The following is a 17,077-nucleotide window of genomic DNA, read 5'->3' as shown; positions in this document are numbered from 1 at the left end:
AATATTTACATTATTCTTTCTTTCTAACGAATCCCCAAGGATGTATCGTTATTAGTGTTCTTTGCTTTGCATGTATTTGCAAAATTAAAGTACACTTCATTATCAAGAACAATCGGTATCCTACACCAATTTAGTAAATTATCTGTATAAAAGTATCGATATATTTAAGAAAGAAATCCAATTGTTCAATAAACTTCCACTGCTATATACGAAATAAATAAACTCAGAAAACAAGCCACGATGACGCGTGTCGAAATAAGAATGGAGAGATCCATTTTCCAAGAAGCATGTGCAGCTTTCGTCGTAGTCGATGTTTGCCCTACAATTTCAGCCGCCTTAAAGTTTAAGCTCTCGCAGCTGAAACCGATTCTCGAGACTTCTCTTTGGGCATACGTAACTCCTCAAGAAAATGAACGATTCTTATGCAACGAACTCGGACAAGCTGAATCTTGCATGACGTCCTGAAGATAAGCGGGACCGACGTTGACACGGACAGTGTACACCGAGTTAATATTTAAAGTGCATAAGGCCGTGTGCGCCAGCGGGTAAAGAACTCTATTTCTTAGGATACCTGCGTAAATAATTTTGAATCCTGGCATCTTTGTACCGCAATGTATTCTCCGGCCCCAATAACTCTCTTCGAAAGGGGCGTGTAAATAGGTCATACGGAGGTAATATTCCGAATAGGTAATATTCCAAAACATACCAACCATATCTGGAAAGGAATAGATGGAACGTCAATGCAGAAGCGGCGAGCAGAGTGTAACATGGAAATTATGTCAGGCGGGGAAGGCGCGGACGGGCGCCCGATAATGTCGTTACAGCGACAGACAGCGCAGTGAATTAGAATTGTGTATTGTCGACTCGCGGTCCGATGCAAATGAGGACAAACATAGGCGTTTTGATGGGCTTTAATAGAATCAACCGCTAACAAAAAGGACAACGGAAGGCTGCCCGATACATTCTATAGCGGAGCAATCCGATGTCCCACAAATATGCATCAGTTTACTGTGAAATGTCTCTTCGTCGTGCGCACTGTATAAACGCTACCTTTTAATAAGCGTCGTTATAAAAAGCGTTGCATACGTAATGTATCGTTTATATTTAAAGATTTATACGTATGCATATACAGACAGCAAAAGAGAAAAGTTACGACTTTTAAAGGACAGATTTCCTATTCACATCGCTGGTTTATTTCCGGGGTTGATAAATAGACGCTTAATTTTCAATAACTGCAGAACAGTCGATTCTTCAAAGAGCCTTTAAAGAGAGACGGTGCGATTAAAGCGCCAGCGAAATCAAAGGACAATCCCCCTTCTTCATCTCGCGAATCCAGCGATTGAAAAGATCAGCGACAGCGAGGGGGGAGGGAGAGGTCCGCTGCGGGATGGTCCGGGGCTGAAAGAAGAGTCGCGATGGGACAGCTAGCAAGAGGAATCCAAAATTATGCAAACATTGGCCTAGAGGCACCACCTGAATATGAAATCACGATGAACAAACTTTAATATCCGAATGCGACGAGGATGAGGGATAAAGAGGTTGGAGAGAGAAGATAAGAGACGATGGTACACACGCTGTTTCCATATCGTTATGACCGAACAATTGTCAATATCCGCGACATTATCGGCGATTCGGATCGATTCCCTGATATCTTCTAGCGAAGAGCGGAATCGTAATGATGCAGTCAAAAATATATTTTTCTGTGACACTCGTAACATCCAGTGGCAGAGTTTAAAGCCCCCTCCCCATCCACCGACGTTTCAAACGAAACAACATTCAAATCTCGCAATGATTTGACTCTTTTTCGAGAATATTAAAATATAGTGCGCGTCAGCTATAGACCAAACAATTCGGTATAAAGCGCGGATTTCATTTCCACGTCAGTATACGTTATTTACAAATATTTGTTAAATGTCTATAATAACTGTGCACTACTGTGAAACAAATATTTACAAAATCGCGGCGCAATTCAAAGGGGTCGGTATTCTGAGCGGCCGCCGCGGAAAAGCCACGGTTGAGAATAGCTTCACTTCGCATTTATTTCTTTTCCATTTGCCGATTTGCGCCGTTGGACTCTTTTCAGTTCGAGTAAATGGCAACTTGCGAGAAGCTTAACATATTATACGAGAGGCGCGCGGTATCCCGGTGAACGCGAACGATCGTTTGTCCGCAGCATTTGCAATACGTTAAAGCGAACGTAAAGCCCGAAACGCGAGATCATGATTCGGATAAACACATCGCTAAATATTCAGCGATCAGTTGTACAAATACGAGACGCGGCTCGTCTCCCTCTCCCCTCTCCCCCCCCCTCTCTCTTTCTCTCTCTCTCTCTGTCTCTATGTCTCTATCTCTATCTCTGTCTCTCTCTTCCGTTTGCCTTGAATTATTCAACGCGCGTAGTATTTTGCCGTTTTCTCCATGGCGCAAATGCATCGCCGCCACTACGAACCTGCGCTGTTATTACATCGACGACGCACGGCGATCGCGTTTAATCCGTCCGTTGAATTTTCCGCTAATGTATTGTCGCATGGTGAATGATGGACGATATTTCCGGTATGTCAGTCTAAATTTCCGACCTTTGAAAATCTTTTCCCTGGTGTGTTATTTTATTTCGTGTCATCGATTTGGCATGCAGAAGAGAATTCGTACATGCCAAAAAGATTAATAAAATTCTTCAGCGAGATTCTTTATAACTTCATTGCTGTCTTAATTTTTTTCATGTTATAAATTTTTGTATAGGTTGTCTGCTTTATATATAATAATTTATTTAAAAGATCACAGATATAATATGTGTGGTTATACAAATTTACTTAATCAGATAAAATTTATTGGCACACATAATCAAATTAATAATCTTAAAATGTTTATTTATTATACGTATATTTTTTACAGAAACGAGAGCTTAACTGCAGATTTGTCATTTAATTCGCAGTATTGTTATCTGTCCTTTATTTAGCATTCACTGGCGGAATTTGCTTGCGTCAAACTGAGTTATTTTCAAGCACGTACCAGATAATGAAACAATTTTCTTGAATACGACATGCCGATGACACGATCGAGTGGACCGTGACGTTTTGTAGTGGAACGTCATTATTTACTTAATAGGAGTGAAACGTTTTAAACGATTGATTCTATGACAAGTCAGTTTGATACGTCAGCTATTTGTATTTATTATTTTGACAGCTTTGATATTCTCTGTTTGTTATATCAGACAATTTATCAGCAATGCTTAATTAACTTTTCGACAAGATCAGTTTTCCTTTAAAGATGAATTTATAGCTATAATTGGATACTATTTATAAGTATATACGTTAGATTATATACGTTCTATTTGTCTATTTACGAGATATTCACTAAATGAATAATTACATTGAATCTCTGCTTATATTCCTCACTATACACAAAACGTCATAATTATCTAATAATTGTATTTACCTTTAAAAAAAAAGAAGAAATACCCGATACTTTATCAAAGATGCTTTTTTTTATTATTATTGAAATTATTATTAATGTTAACATTATAGTTTCTTTATTATTAATTTTTAGTTACATACTTTTTGCACAAAATTAATAGCAGATATTCGATCTTGATTGATGCCTGAAGAATAAATAATGTGATAAAAATTATATTATATTTTTTTTTTTACAAAGAATGGGAACGTTACGTGACGTTAAAAGTGTAGAATTACGCGCATCAAATTTCTGTAAAAAAAATCGGATGCTGATATGTGTGTGATAGAGGGTCCATTAAATTCTCGAAATTTAAAACGCAAAGTCCGATTAATAGCAACGTGTCCAAATATTCGATTACGTTCACTCGACAACGGGCGATCGACATTCCAGTCGCGCAGGTAAATTTATCGCACTGCTCTGTTTGGTAAAAACAACAGGGGAAAAAATGGAAAATAAACAAATACGGCTCGATGTAACAGATGATACTTTCCAATCTGATTATCCGCGCGTTCTATATGCGAGAGATGCGTTCACGCGTGTCAACGGAATGCATTGACCACGATGAAACGTTGCGCCACGTATCTGTACGTAGTTACGTGTCATCGTCTCATTAATTAATCGTATTCCTCGTGTACGTTGTATCCGCAGCTTGAATTAAACATCATCGATGAGACATCTCTATGGAGTCTATGTATATATACGAAGTGTCCCAGAATTATGGTCGTATTATCGCCAATTTTTTCTTTTGATCAATCTACGATTGATTATACGAAAACTCTTGGCTTTGTAACATTATTATTTCTATTTACCCATTTTAACTGAAAACGCATACAAAATAATAATGATCTATAGCGTTCTTCCCGTTACTACACAAAACATAACCCTGGTATTATTGTAAAAATTTGGTACAACTGTATAAATGTTATTTTACTTCGATGCTCTCGACGTGCATATTTCCATTAAAAAAAATTGTCTCTCGCAATATTTTGTTGCAACTTTTTAATATCGTGATTTTCATTTGCAACACGACTAACGCGTAAAATCGATTTTTATTAAAAACAATTTAATAAACAAAAATGGTTGTTGAGCTCTTGTCATACAGAACCAGTTTTTGCAATTTATTTGCAAAACTGTCATTTTATTTTAATATATGCATCAATATACGAAATAAAATAAAGCCAATGTATTTTCTCTCAATAGTATAAGTATAGTTAGATTTAAATTTAAAAAAATTATTTGAAAATAGAGATGTTAAAAGCTTTTGAGCTATAAGCTGTTGAAATATAGTTTTAAAGTTTAAAATGTGAAAATGAGGCAAGAAGAAAAAGGCAACAAAATCTAATTTTAATCTATTTAATCTAAAATAATAAAGTATATCTGAGTTTTATTTTATTAAAATTTTTATTTTTAATGTAATTAATGTAACTAATTTTATATTTTTTAACATTTAAATCAAAATCAATCATCAGTTTCAAGAGGTTTTAAAAATGATAGAAAATATTAAACTTTGATGAAGAAACGTGCAGCAGGAACTGCATTTCCATAGAAAAAAATGTTTCTCTTCACGCATTTTATAGGTATCTTTTAATTATTTATTTCACTTTGCATAATGCAGAGCACGATGCTCTCATTGGCGGAGCGCAATGTCGCGTAAAATCGATCTCCATCAAAATTAATTTCGGAATGACGCGCGACTTTATCCAGAAGAAAAAGTGTGCTGTTTATTATACGCGGGAAAAAAAACTGTTGAGCGCATCACGTAATCCATTTCACTCAGCGATAATGTGGCAGCAAAATTCAACGTATCATTAACTGAAAATTATAAGAGGCTCGGGAATGGCAGTAAATTACGAGAAATGATTGTCGTACGGCACAGATGATCAATCTCGCGGTGCCGCTTTTTACGTTGAAATCTCGAATGACAACGAGCTAGGAAGATTAATTAATGCCAAAGATATGGTGCATGAAACGGTAAAGATAAATCTCGTTCAGCGCCGATTTGATGACTGTTACTATGAAAGCGCAAATAATTAATTGTTTCATTAAGAAATTAATAGAGCAAAGGTGCTCGGACAATGGTTAATGACACTGTGTTCTTGAACGTCGATTTTGCAGCGAAATGGAGAATATAATAGTTTGAAAATTAATCTTAATTATTTATTTAAAAAATTCACGAATATCGAATAATTAATTATTCGATAAAGAAATTAACGAAAAGAATTATGCCATTCTGATCATTTTGTATTAATAATAGCAAATTATTATTAAAATTAGATTATATTGATAAGAACGAAAAGTTGATATATAAAGAATGTTCTAAAACTCTTTCCAAAAAAAAAAAGATACTTTATCAAACTTTTAATTCAAGATTTTAAGAAAAAAAAAATTTTTTAGAGAATAACCATGTGTTAGAGAAAATCTGTTGTTAAAATTAAAATTTGAATAAATCTTTCTACACTTCGTAATATTAAATCTAGAAAACACGATGTTTCATTAACCACTGATCTGTAATTCAAGCATAACAATAATTTCGAATTAATTACTAGCAACCTCGCGCGATTATTCCATTTATGTTGTATCCCATAACGTGTATTATCAAATATGGTGATTCAATCTTCTGTGTTACACTATTATAATATAATAGAAATTGTTTCACACTAAATAGGATAAGCAATAAGCATTAAATACATTAAAACACTATATTCGTGCTTTGACTCATCTATGTACGCACGAACGTAATAGGTATATGTTTTGTCGATCCCCTGTGTTCGCAAACATGAAACTAAATGAGTCCATTTGCTGCAGTGTTATTACGCGGAATTAATATCGTAATTTGTATCATAGGTCGATTTTTGCCGCTACAAATACGCAAATCCACTCTTACGCGAATACCAAGTGCGTGTTTAACTGAAATATCACCGCGAAATTCTGCGCGCTACGTAATTCAAATCTGAATGAACTTCTCACTTTTCGCCAAACGTGAGTCGTGCAACATGACGAAATTATAAAGTAAAGGCGAGCGGTCCCTTTTTCTCCCTCTCGTAAGTTGGGCGCAGTTTTTTACGGTCACTGATCGTTAAACGCGGGAAGAATGATTCAGAGATTTCACCTTCGTTATACGAAGAATTTTTATTCTCGCGCGATTTCTCACACATCTAACGATTTTTCGTGGGCGTAAGAGTAAAGGAATAGAATAACGTGGGAGAAAAATCGGGCTCGAGGGATAAAAGCTCTGCCCTAATTTCTCACGCATTTCGCACTCAGAAAGGAAAGTGCCTCGAAGGAAGAAGCGCGGCGATTAGCCTTGCGAGGGGCTCGAAATTAGGGCTGACTGTTTTTGGACATTTATCACTAGGACCTGGGGAAAACCCGGCGGATCTAAATTGACACATTTATTATTTGAGTTCCCGGGGGGACTAAAAAAAATAATATTTTAGGCAATACGTATTAATTCAACGCTTCCGTCGTGGAAATAATTTAGAAAAGTAACACTTTAGCTTGCGTAAAAAAAATCAAATAAATTATTCTAAAGTAACTTTTCGAGACAATCGTTTCCAATAAAGTCACAAATCACTTTTAACATTAAAACTTCTACTTTTAAATTTGAAAAGTCAATTCAGAGATTTAACGTATGGCGTGAAAGCTACTTGCCTTTTGCAGGTCGTGACGTAAGAAATAATTGGTTCAATAAAAATATCTGTGCTGTCGCATTTTTTTATGATAATTTTATTTATCTTTTGTCACAACATAAACGAGCACGTTTCCCCCTCGATACTCGAAGCCATCTACATTTTGAAACTTGTTGGGAAAGATATAAAGTTCAAAAAGCGATTTCAGCCGTAAATCTTCGATTGGACCGTCTAGGTCTGCGGCTCTCTTTGGAATCCACTGTAAATCGCGAAAGTTTTCCCTTAATCGCTGAAAGGCACTTTGCAAAAGTTGCTAGTTACAACACTTGCATCACTATTTTCGCCTTTCCTTGTTCTTCCTTCTTCTCGAATTGCTTCTCAATCATTCTTGAAACTCAATTGCTTGGAATACAAACCATTACATTTATCAGAAAGTCAATAATAAACATACGATTGCGATAATGCTAAAATCACAGGATATAAATATATGGACAGATCCATAAATCCATTCACCCATAAATATGTCAAACTCGTTTTACAAAATTGCAAAATTTATATTTATATTACATTTACTATTGTATAGTACTGAATGTGAAGAGAATGAGAATATAATAAAAGGAGAAATAAATCAACATTGCATACCAATTTAATAGCTAAAAAATTGCTGGTCTTTATTATAATTCCAATTCGTCATTAACACAGTAATAACTTTTTTTAAACGAAGCTGAGTCACATTAATTTTTTAAAACATTTCTATATTTTTTAATTGTAATTAGAATTGTGCCAAATTTTTGTAGTTAAAGTCAAATCCAGAAGCCCCAACATTCCCTTAACGAAAATCAATTTTTAGCAGTGATTATAACGCAAGAAGAATTACACTTATTTTTTATACTGGGCGCGCAGTGCTGTCGGCGTATTTTTTGTTAAAGCACCATTGTTATCTACTGGTTTATCTTGTCCAGTCTTCATGCCCTCTCGCCCCGCTCATCCCATTTGCACCCTCAAAAGATCTTCACCGAGAGTAAACCGGTAGCGGACGTGCGTTCACATGAATTCCGCTTGTTAGTCACAAAGGGAAAACACCAAGGGCGAGCGAAGCCTTTCCACCCCTTTGTTTTTTTTTTTGCCGACAAAATAATTTCTGAGGACCCTTAAAGCGTCGCACGCCGGCCGTGATCAAAGAAAGAATTTTTATCAAGACGGCTTATTAAGCTCACATATGGAACTTCGCTCGATAGGCCGTATTTTGTACTGTCGACTTCTTTCCTCCGATTTTAAAATTTTACCATCAGGAGAACTCGATGTCGCGCGCGCAAAACATTATTCCACAAGGCTTCAACGATACGTTTAATGTGCACAAGGTTGATTAACAACGTTGCCAATACCTTTTGTTGACCGATAATTCTCAATTGTCGTCTTAAACGATTTGTTCGTCACAGATTAAATGAGAAGTGACGCGTTTCCACTGAGTTTTCCCGGATGGACGGTGGAAAAACATTATCGCAGAAACTACATTGTGCAAATGCAGCCTCGCAAAAAACCACAAACTTTGGTATTAGCCGCGAAGAGGAAAGAGACACAGAGGAGAGAATTTAGAGAAAACAGGACGAGGAAACAGGGGAGAAGCGCCTCGCCTCTTCCACCTGATTTTGCAGATCCTTCCGGAACGGTATAAGACTTCTTCAGATGGAAAAGCAGGCCACGGCAGGGGGAAAGAAAAAAAAGGTCCGCGAGAACGGCAACCACGATAATGATGTGCTCTCGTTACGGAAAAAATCCCCGTCGCCTGAGTGCAAAATCCGTCGTATACCGGGTGTCCGACTAACGAGATCGTGCGGTAACGACTCATTAAACGCGGTGGTTTCTCATCGGGAATGACGCAGGTGGCCGGGGAAACACCTCGGTAGTTTTTCACATATTACTGCGTCAATTGGGAAAAAAGTGACACCATCCCGTCCGTGATCGATCGATCTAGATTTTGCGATCGTTCGCGATGCGAGGTCGCTTCACAGAGTCGTATAGGAAAGCCAGAGGAATCGTAAACGAAATCGTTCTACGCTACTCTGGTGCGAGAAGGAAAACAATGGAATTATAAAGCGATTTGTTCCATCAAGGATTTTCGAAGCGGAAATTTATGAAACTAATTGTTTATTTTTTTTTTATTCTGGCAATTGCTTCACTGCTGCGATTTATGTCAGCTACGCGATTATTAGTTAACACCCTCGGAAATTATATGGTACAACCGATCAATTCCTACAAGACAAACAGCCGCATTGACTATCGCTTTTCGGTTCATTGGGCGAGATTAACGCGTTTACGGCACAGATGCTCAGGTTGTATGTTCACCGAATGTCACGTTGATCCTTTGAAGCTTATCAACATGTACTATCGCGTCGATAATTGCACATATATATTTGTAGAAAATAAGCATTTTTTGCATTACTAGGCTAACTTTGCATAAAATTCATGTCCTCAATATAGATGACAAAGATACTCGTAATTCTAACAGCAATACAATCTTCTTATGATAGTTAGTATATCTTTCTAATTAAAAAATTTTTGAATAAACGCTACCATCTTGCTCGTGTGTGCAAATGTTAAATTATCATGTTTCTAAATATTTAACTTGTATAAATAAGTATATAATCTCTCAATTTAAATATTCTTTTTCTTAAATCAAAACTTCAAAAGCTACACTCAAATTTGAAGATTCTAATGTCCAAAACTATCTCACAATTAATATTTCCCTGACAAATAGACAAAAATAAATATTCGAAATAAATGTAATCTCTTTCAGCAGGTAAATATACTCTTTTATAATATAAATATAAAAAAGAAACATTTAATCATTAAATTCAATTCTGAGATTGTAACACTATCTTTTGAGAAACGAAGAAGTTAAACTGAGGTAAAAAGGAATGCTACGTTGATACGGCAGAATCCTGCAGAAATGTAACAGTACACGGATTTCAATGTCTTCCCCGTCTAATAATGGCACTGACATATTAAAAATAAAAATATAAAAATAATATCAACACTATCAGCAGTAATGTAGAAATAATACAATAATTATAAAAATATTGTGGTCTAAAATTAATAAAAAGTAATTTTGAAAATAAGATAAATTGTGTCACCAAAATATCTTTTTCAGGCCGAAAATGGTACCCATTTTTAAATAATTTTATAATGTATTACACAAATTACTTTAAGATCTTTTTATGCATTTTTAACAAACAACCATTGTTTCTTAATAATTTATTGACTATTTTACTATTTACTAAAGAATATAACTGTTTCTGTATTTATTGCGTCGCACTTGTTCTAATGAGGCAATTACTCCAACCAATCCACGAAATAGACGAAACAGGCAAGCAACGCAAGCTCATGCACCTCATTTTCTCCACACGAATCAAACGAACGGTATCTCGTCACCTTCCTCGTATCCAATTCACCCCCCGCGAGTCCTCCACACCCGCCTAATCGACCGATCGCCTAGATATCCACCCTCGTCAATTCCTCTCCCGTCCGACTCCCGCCTGCCACGACGCGTTTCCGGCTTTTCCGCGACAAAAACGGACGGCCCGGTACGGCCGGAATGCATTTATCGAACGCTGGAAAAGAATCCTTATCGCGTTATTCAAATATCCTTCCCGCGCACGTTCGATCACGTATATCAAATATCCTTCCCGTATCTCCCTCGCCCGGCGTACCCCGCGTCACTCCTCGCCCGGAATTTCAGATAAAAGGCTCGACGGAGCCTCGGCACAGGTGTAACGTAACGTATCCCCAAGACGCTTCCTATATTTCCACGGATACTTCCTACATCCGAAAACGCGCTCATTCTCTTTCTCTATTTCCTTTTCCCCTCCCTCTCCCTCTCCCTCTCCCTTTCCCTTTCTCTATTTCTCCTCGTATTCCCTTCGGTTACTCGCCCGTAAATTATCGGGCGACGCGATATCGTCTACTACGCTCTCTCGCAACCCTTATCTTGCGTCCTCGCTCGCGGGGGTAGTTCTCGAGAGGGAATGAACAACGAAACTGGAGCTGGAGTTTATTAGCCTTAACAGCCAGTCATACGAATCATGATAATGTAACGTGATATCGGCGCAATTAGCTTTCCTGCGACTGTAATTGTAACTTAAATAGGGTTCGCACGTGATGCCTGTCATGTGCAAAATCGAGCGATTAGATGACTCGATTCTAAGAAATATTACGATACAGTTTATCATATTGGAGAAATCTCTCTGCGTTTCGATTTCTCGTCGATGCGCGATGCGAGGACAGTCGTCGCGCGCGCTTTTCGCGCGGACATTATTTATACAGCTTTCTTTCGCTTCGGATGACTCATTCGAAATAGTAAGAAGCAAACTGAGGAATTTCACCTTAACGAACGACGCGTGTCGCTCGCTGGTGCCCGTTCGAACAATTCGAGATTGGATCGACACGCTCGGCCCACCGTGAAATGCAAAACCGAGGATCGCCGGCGTGCTGCAGCTGAAAAAAATGACCATTATATAGCGCGAAATTGCAGGTAAAAAATATACATTCCGAGAATGTCGAGACAATTCGTGGCGTTCAACGAAAATTTTGTTCGAAAAATAATCGCGCAAAAATTTGCGAGATGGAAAACGGCAAATAACTAACTTCACTATTCGGAATGATGTTGATGTTGATAAAGCCAGCTAATTTCTTCGGCATGCACAACTTCTCCACCGAGCGCTCACGAAGTTTAATTGAGGTTTATTTATCGCGCGGTTTCCTCGCCGCCGATGATGGCGAGAGTTCCGTTGCGAAATCGTTTCACATTATTTGACGACAATTTTCTTTTTCACGCAAAATTTAAAGCTTAGACAGACTTATTTTCAACTTAATTAGTAAATTTTATACAGATATAAGTCATTGACGTATTAACGTATTTATTTAATTGTAAGATGCTGAAAGAGACTTAACTGGATTAAGCTATATTTGCTATTCACCACAGCATTTCTAATAGTGGCAGATTTTAACTGAATTTTAACTGACTTGACATCTCATTTTATAGAAACTCTTCTAACTTCGAAATATTACTTAATCAATAACACGAGAATAAAATATTATGATGTCACGTTGACGAGGTGGTTCAATCTATATTTCGCTGCGAGAAAATAAGAATAGACGAGAAGGTGGTACAGGCTGAAATCTTACTCAGCTGAACTCTTCTTTCTCTTGGAAGAGACGAAGAAGCGCGGATATACGCGAACCGTTATGTGCATTCCAACGGTACGGGCACGCGAAATTGATCTTCAAATTGGCCATTAGGGAAGTCTCCTGGCCGCATCGCGAAGATTGCGCAATGCGTCCCCGTAATTGAGAATAGAAGAAAAAGGATAAACGCGTCGCCAATCTCCCGCGAGGGTTCAACCATGTCGTCACCATTACTTTTATTTCGACCGCCATGCATCTACAGTAGAAACGTAATGCTTGAAGTAAATTACATCCTGTTTACTTATGTTCCTAAATTTTTTAAATCTGAAGTTCTTCGAATTAACATTGAGAAACTTTTTAAATCGTTGGACGCTGATAAGTTACAATTTTTCAATTATAACTTAGTAAATTTTAATTTTTATTTTGAATATTTTGATATAATATATTATATTATTATGTGTATAATAAAAATAAAGTTTATTCTCTCTCTCTCATGTACGCTCTTTTTATATAAATAACAAAGTACTTACACGTGTAATTTTTTTAAATTAGACATTTATCTATAATATTTATCTATGATTTTACACTACAATTTGTAATATTTTCTCTTTTCTTCTTCCGAATTTTCTATTGAAATACAATGAGATTGCACATCTTTCTCTCGAGAATTTTTATCTCGTAACTAGACAAAGGTACATCCAGTCAAGTTGAGAATAAGGATCGCCGAGGAAGTCAAGAATTTCCACTCACAAATGTGTGTACGTGTGTGTTTATGTGCTTCTGTGTGTGTATTTTCCCAGCGGCTAAATGTCAATGTCGGAACAGCACCTACGTGTTGTCCTTTCGTATAATATCCTGAGGCTGAAACCCGAAGTGTCTAGCAGGCGCAAAAAATGCTGCAATGCTAAGCACCTGAGCGTGCTCTCTTCCGCTTTACGTGCTGCGGGACACGCGACAAAGTCTCCGCGCTCTTGTCAGTTACGTGCCGGCGGTAGTCGTGAATAATGCTCCGTATCCGGCGAACAGACGGAGACGACGTACCAACTAGACCAGTGTTTCTCGAGCGTCTTTTTCGACTGACACTCGGGACGACGTTCGGTTTAAGAATTCCGAATCTCGCAGGATGCGAACGTATACCTATAGGTATCTCAGATACGTTTCGCATTTGAATGGACGAGCGTTACTCTCGCGATCGTGCTCAACTTCGGAAATTGATGGAATTAAGACGCCCGTTGGAAAAGCGCGATGTTCATCCCGGATGCTGTAGGGATATACCATAAAGTTTTCATTAATCTCGGAAGTACGTACTTTCGTAAATTTTCAGTCCGTCTCTTCTTCGTGAGGATTCAAAGCGCGTAATTGCGGAATGTGCATTTAATGTTGAGGATTAAATTTGGCAAATTAAATTATGCGAATAATTTTTATAAAAAATAGATTACACAGTAAAATTTTTGTTGAAAATTTCTACGGAAAAATTAACTTTAATAATTTTATTAAATGGTGAGTACACAGTAACAATGGAAGTCCACTCTCAATTTTGTGTTAAAATAACTCATTTATCGTGTTATTTTTGACATTTAGAAATGTTATATCGACATTTATAACATTTCTAAATGTCAAAAATAACACGATGAATGAGTTATTTTAACACAAAATTGAGAGTGGACTTCCATTGACACAAAATTTTTTACTGTGTAATAACGATTTTGCGATTTTTATGATAGGTACTTTATGCAACTTCTATAAAACTATATGTTTTTTCTCGACTTGAATCGTACGCTAATTATCGAAATAAGTATATCGGGCATTAATTAAAAGTCTAGAACATCAAAGAAACTCTTGCGAGTACGTTTGAACGTCGTTGCCACGTTTACCTTCCGGCACCATCCCGGGAAATTAATCGGAACATGCGTTGCGGTCAGAATTTTTAACCGTCCGAAACCACCGATACGCGGTTGCCGATAATCGATTAAGCGCGATTTATCTGACTCAGCGGACGTACCTGTTATTAAACAAACCGGAAACCGTCCCGATCCTAGCGTTAATTTCGCAGGGACATTAAAAAGGGATCGCGGTTGAGCGAAATTTTGTGAGTGTCAAGAGAATCGTAAAACTCGTCCCACACATAATAATTTTATCACTTCATATGTGGATTCAATAATTGATGAAGTATTCTGTGCCATGTACAAAATTGCAATAAATAATAGTGTATTAAAGATTTGTCATGTTGGTTTATGTGTTTTTATAAATAATATTTTTGGTATTTTTACTTATATTTTTATAAAAGAAATTTATGCTTTTTTAATATATATGTATAACAAATTATGAAATGCTAAATAATGTAAGTTTATTTTATTATTTAGAAACATTCAATTGACACAGCTTATTTCGTAATGTCGATATATCGTTTAACGCAGATTACTGTAATTTAAGATGACCGTGTATTATCGATCAGGAAAATTAACGCGCTATTAAAAGCAACAATCTTAATTTTCAACTTTCCCTAATCTACTTTTCGTCCTTAATTCGCCTCTTGCGTTCCTCGTAATTGCCACGATTGTTCTCTCCGAACGTTTTAGAAGACTCGTTTAACGGTTTACATAATTCACATGATGCATTTACTCCGCACGTGCCGAACGGTATACGGTGTTAAGCGAATTCACGTCCGATACGATAACAGTACTCGCTAATTATATCTCATAATAATTCGTGCGTCACACACGCACGCACATATACACACGTATACATTGTACATCGCTGAATCTATTTCACAGCTCATCATTTCCGTGGCGTTCCTGATTGCCCGCGCACCCTTAATCCACACAGACTCTCAGGATTATTTATCTTCGTTACGACTCGCAAGGCTTGACCCTAACTTGAGCGCGCTCTTAAATCGAAAAAGAAGAAAGAAAGAGAAGATAGAAAGTTTTCAACGCTAAAAGAGTGATTGTCGCCAAGAAAAGACCGCGTTCCACCCCCCCCCCTCTCTCTCTCTCTCTTTGCAATCTCCTCCGTTGCTATAGTCCTGGATTATCGCGCGGCGGATTATCGCAGCTCGCTTGACGCATCGGTATCGACTGGCCTGAACTTTCTCGAGAACTTTCTCGGTTACTTCCCTCGTTAGTCGACGAGTGCATAAAACCGAGACACGGAGCTTCTTCTTTCCCTTCTTTTTCGCCTTCAACCCTTTTGGTCTCCGCTGCTTTCTATCTCGTCTCTTCACGGTGCGTGGGCTAAGCGCGTCCGTTAGCTAGAAACTAGAAACGTCGTTTCGTCTCGTTTCCTTCTCAACCCATCGCCGGCGTGTGTCAGCCGGCCGTCTACCCGCGACTTTTTTCACCTTCTTTTCCTCCCGTCCGTTTTCTATATTCTTCGTAGCTTTCTCCTCTCTTTTTCTTTCTCCTCCTTCTCTTCCTTCTCCTCCTCCTGTACCGAATTCCGAATCGGATGGAAACTCGAGGACGGTCGGCGAACCCGAAGTCGCGATCGGAAAGTAGAATCGATCGATCGGGGTTCCGATGGGAAATTATCGTCGGGAAATTGGTGGAATCGAGACAACGGAAGAGTGGACTTAAATCCGGGATACCACCACGGGGGTGCTGCTGGGAGTTTCGTATAGCTAGTAATCAGAAACGTATCGCTCGAACGAATCTGATCACTTAAAACCCCGATTATCAATGCCTCGAGGGCTCCTGTGAAAAAGAATCGCCTTTAAACTCGTCGAACGTTCGGTTATATAAGACTATATGTAGTATATACACGTCTAAAACGTAAATCACTTTCTCTCGGATTTGATGCCGCTAGACCGGAAATTAATCATCATGCGACGATCGTGCTCGCTCACGCGACTCGAGCTCCTTCCCGCGACATGGTATCGCTCTCTTTTCCTCGTAATCCCATTTTCCTCTTCATCAACAGTGGCACTTCCTCTAATGGCGTTCCGAGAAAAAGATACTCAGTTATTATGGTAAGCTACATTATATATTACGCGACAAGAAATTTTATTCTACGAATCCCTCCATAAAGTTAAGAAGCTGCCGAGCTTTAAAAATCTATCAAGTCCAAGACGATAATTATTAATGAGCAAGCTCTCTGTATACTCTTAGTCCAATGACAGAATAATTCAAAAATTATTAGCTGAAAAGAAGACAACGTTAATTCCTATGTGTGTGGGGGGGGGGAGGGACGCATAAAAATCTAAAATATAAAATAAAATTCTCCGGTCAAATCCGTTTTTTCCACAAAAATAACAAGCCACATTTTTTAGATCTTGAGAAATCGAGATAGAATTCGACACGACAATTGAAATTAATCTGATTTGGAGAAATTATCGACCTGAATTTAAATATAACTTTGTTCTAATCTATAAATCGAAATTTTCTTTCCTTTAGCTTTTATTTCTTCGTTAAATTTAATAATATGGAATTATTCACGTTCTTTTTTTGTTGCGGTTTGATTTGGTGCGCGACGTTCTGCTTTCTAATGATACCGGTAGCGATTTTTCCGTCGTATTGTTTTAGGGATGTCCGCGCGCGATCGCGGACGAATCTAACGCCGATAAGAAAACTATGACTGACGTCTTCATTGTTCGGCTGAAAATCCGCCGCGGACAATGAGAGGCTATTCGTAGCCGGGGCAACGAGCAGAACAATACTTGTCGGCACAAATATTGCTCGTGCACCGCCGCTACTTTACGTTGGTTTCTTACAATGAAGTTCAGCAAGGCTGAATGCATTATAATCTTTGGGTTACTCGACGATAAAATGGTCCAAATCGAGTCACAAAAAGCGTATAAAAAACGAAACGCAGAC

The 17,077-nt window shown here is 37.8% G+C and overlaps 1 protein-coding gene across 1 annotated transcript in view; it reads left to right on the top strand.

The window, feature by feature from the left end:
- Phlpp (PH domain leucine-rich repeat protein phosphatase) overlaps positions 1-17,077 on the top strand; it is a 77,741-nt gene that overhangs the window by 41,868 nt on the left and 18,796 nt on the right. The gene's annotated exons all lie outside the window — the stretch shown is intronic.

Source organism: Temnothorax nylanderi, unplaced genomic scaffold, assembly GCF_030848795.1.
Source record: "Temnothorax nylanderi isolate EJ_2023f unplaced genomic scaffold, tnyl_v1.0 TNYL_tig0027_pilon, whole genome shotgun sequence".
Lineage (NCBI taxonomy): Eukaryota > Metazoa > Arthropoda > Insecta > Hymenoptera > Formicidae > Temnothorax > Temnothorax nylanderi.
Note: the sequence above shows the minus strand (reverse complement) of the source record. Positions and strands in the feature narration are given on the sequence as shown.